The sequence below is a fragment of the Cucurbita maxima genome, unplaced genomic scaffold (genome assembly GCF_002738345.1).
Source record: "Cucurbita maxima cultivar Rimu unplaced genomic scaffold, Cmax_1.0 Cma_Scf00087, whole genome shotgun sequence".
Lineage (NCBI taxonomy): Eukaryota > Viridiplantae > Streptophyta > Magnoliopsida > Cucurbitales > Cucurbitaceae > Cucurbita > Cucurbita maxima.
In genome coordinates this window covers 74,384-78,217 of record NW_019272103.1, presented here as the reverse complement: position 1 = coordinate 78,217, position 3,834 = coordinate 74,384, and positions in this window count along the sequence as shown.

The window sequence follows — 3,834 nt, the reverse complement described above, 5'->3', positions numbered from 1 at the left end:
ATGTGTGAATATTCCTCAACAACAAGGTCACTACTACATATACCAGCCCCTTCGGCTTAGCTTCTCAGAATTCTAGGCTAAAAAATGACATATTTGGCTCGATTTGACATTTTTAACACCAACCTTTACGTTTTTTACCTTTCCGAAGCTGATTTTTTTTAATATAGGTCATTATGAGTCAGTGAATAGAGGACCTAGTGGACAGTTTCTCTAAATCCTAAGATGAAGGATAGTTATGTCAAGGACGCCAATGTATTTCAGTAATGAAGGAATTAAAGAGGCTATGTATTCCAGCAGTGGGGGAATTAAGGAACGAGATATTGACAAAGGCTCACAACTCATCATTTGCTATGCACTTAGGTAGTACAAAAAATCAGAGTGTCCTTGAGATTCGAGCGTAAGAGTAAACTTGAACAATACTAACTTTTGTAGAAGCTTGAAAAATCATGTCGTGGCCATTTTAAATCTCTAATGTGTTCAATTGATTTCAATAATGATAAGCTATTGTATTTTTATTTTACCTTTATTTGAGTTGTCAGAAGTGAGATCTGAACTCCCACCCTCGATCCCGCATTGGTTGGAGAGGGGAATGAAGTATAACTTATAAGAGTCTTTAAACTAGTAGACGTGATTCAAAATTGTGATTCTAACCGCGATATAATGGGAAATAATGGACAATATTTTTTAGACTTTGGAAAGGGGAATGAAACATTCCTTATAAGGATGTAGAAACCTCTCCCAAGTAGACTCGTTTTAGAATTGTTCGGTTGATAGTGATATGTAATGGACAAAATCGGACAATATTTGTTAGTAGATGGATTGTGAGATTGAACGTAGGTTGGAGAGGGGGACAATAATACGTAACGAGCCAAGGCTGAATATATTTACTAATGGTGGCCTTGAGCTATTACAAATGATTAGTTGGAACAGCTCTTAGCTGTAATAACTCAGTAGGTTAGAGCGTGCGGCCTTTAACAACAAGGTCGCACATTCTACTAATAGTGGAAAACCTCTTTTGAGTAGAAATTTTGAATCAATTTAATAAAAAAAATAGCACTTTATAAAAGAAAACCTTTCTAAGTTGTCAAAAATCCACATCTTTGGAGTAGAAATTTCTTTATAAAAGAAAACCTTTCTAAGTTGTCACACTTACAATTTCAACTCACACACTCTCACAAGGACCAAAACTACGTCCTAACACCTTCAACCACTTAGCCATCCTAACTATTTATTATGAGACTTAACATTGGTTGAAATGAAGCATTCCTTATAAGGGTGTGGAAACCTCTCCCTAAAAGACGCGCTTTAAAACTTTTTAACTTACGACGACATGTAACAGGCCAAAACAAACAATATCTGCTAGCCATTGGAGATGGGAACCAAACATTAACTATAAGGTTGTGGATATCTCTTCCTACTAGACATATTTTAAAATTGTGAGGCTTATGGTGATACGTAATTAGCCAAAGTAAACAATATCTGATAGAGGTAGACTTGGTTTGTAACAAATTGTATTAGAGCTAGTCATTGGGTGGTGTTGATATGGAAAATCAACCCAAGGGAAAGTATGGAACAGATTACCTTGATGATCAAGATCAAGAGTAAAGAAAACTCATTTCTAAACTCGTGATTCGAATCACTCCACAAGAAGTTTGATCAATACCACTTGAATGACTCTACATGCAAGTTCTAAACACAAGAATTTGCAATAAAAGTTTAGCTCTTAACAAAGCTAAAATAGAAACCATGAGGAAATCTCTTACTATTAGACGTGTTTTAAAACCATGACGTTGACGACGATATGTAATGAGTCAAAGTAGACAATATCTAGGCTAATACTCATAATTTGTTGGAATAGTTCAGTTGGTTAGAGCGATGATTGTTAACCATAAGGTCGGAGGTTCATCTCTCTTTTTAGCAATGGGAATGAATCATTCCATTTTAGTATGTGGAAAAATTTAACCCTCCAACCAAAGTGAACAATGTCATATAATTATGTAGGTTCGTGATTCCTAACATTGTTACATAGTCTTAATCTAGCATTCTTGATAATAATATTGGGTTCTTTTTAGGGGTAGCTTCAATACAAAAACATAATGTAAAAATTATTTTCGCATAAAGTAGTTACATCATGCATATTCTAGTGACTCTAAGTCCCTAGAAAACTAGGGTCGTTACATATAATCTACACCTGAACTTTCTATAACCTAGAAAAAAACCCGTGGCAACTCGCTCGATCAAGGATTCGATTACCGCCTACAAGTAGGTTACTTATTTAGTTGCACTAGATATTACTTTTCCTTTTTGGGTGATCACTAACTGTTAGTTAAGGTCACAGAGGAGGGTCGTCTTGAGCCATCAGTTCTATGTGTACGAGTTGTTGTCCATAGTTTTCAAATCTCGTTCCAATTTTTATCAAATTTATTCTTTGTCACGTCAGTTCTATGTGTTACGAGTTGTTGTCCTTATTTTCGAATCTTGTTCCAATTTTTATGAAATTTTTTCTTTGTCAAGACGTGTCATGAATAATGGATATGAAGTCTTGAAAATTGAGTTATTATAGTTGTGCTTTGAAGTCTTTAAAATTGAGTTATTACAGTTGTGCCCTATTTAGCTTATCTAAGCAATTCCCGACCATTGTTTAACTCTTCTAAGCATACCAGAAATGAGGTAATTTAGTTATGCTCTTACCATTTCCCCTACTATCGATTAATATTGCAATAGTTGAGTTGACGAATATGTAATATATGACTCCTGGAAGATCAGATGACTTGCAACTCGAGATTAGTTGGCGAATATCTTACAAGAAGACCAAAACATACCAAATATATATATATATATTATGAGGTAGTTAATAGTAGGTCGAGTAGACAGTTTCTTTGAAGGGTTATGTCAAGGACGCCTATATATTCCAACAATTGAGGAATTAAGGAATGAGATATTGTTGGAGGCTCACAACTCACATTTGTTATGCACCCAAGCGGTACAGAAAATCACAGTGTCCTTGAGATTCGGGCGTAAGGGTAAACTTGAAGAACACTAAATTTCTTAGATCTTGGAAAATCATGTCGTTATAATTGTATTTTTATTTTACCTTTATTTGAGTAGTCAGACGTGGGATTTGAACCCACGCCCTCTGATCCCGCATCGGTTTGAGAGGAGAATGAAGAATAACTTATGAGTGTTTGTAAACGTCTCTCTAGTAGCGTGTTGTAGAACTGTGATTCTGACGACGATTTGTTATGGGTAACAATGGACAATATTTTTTAGTGGCTGGAAATGGGAACGAAGCATACCTTAGAAGAGTGTGGAAATCTCTCCCTAATAGACTCGTTTTAGAATTGTGAGACTGATGACGATACGTAATGGGCAAAAATGGACAATATTTGTTAGCGGTGGGTTTCGGCTATTACAAAAGCTATCAAAGTTAGTCATCGGCTATTACAAAAGCTATCAAAGTTAGTCACAAAGTGGTGTGCTAGCGAAGACGCTGGCTCCCAAGGAGAGTGGATTGTGAGATTCAACATTGGTTGGAGAGGAGATGAAACATTCCTTATAAGGGTGTGGTGGGCTTGAGCTATTACAAATAATTACTTGGAATAGCACAGTTAGTTAGAGTGTGTGGCTGTTAACCACAAGGTCGAAGGTTCAAACCCTCCTTCTAGTGTTGGGAATAAGCTTACCATGAATTGATGGTAAATTAGAGGTGACTTGTTTGATTAATTGTGAGCTGAGCGGCACATGCCTAGTGATGATGCCTAGTGTTGTAACCCCGTCATGATTAGTACGGACACCTTTTGATTGTTATATTTGCTTATTATGTTATGACTTGTT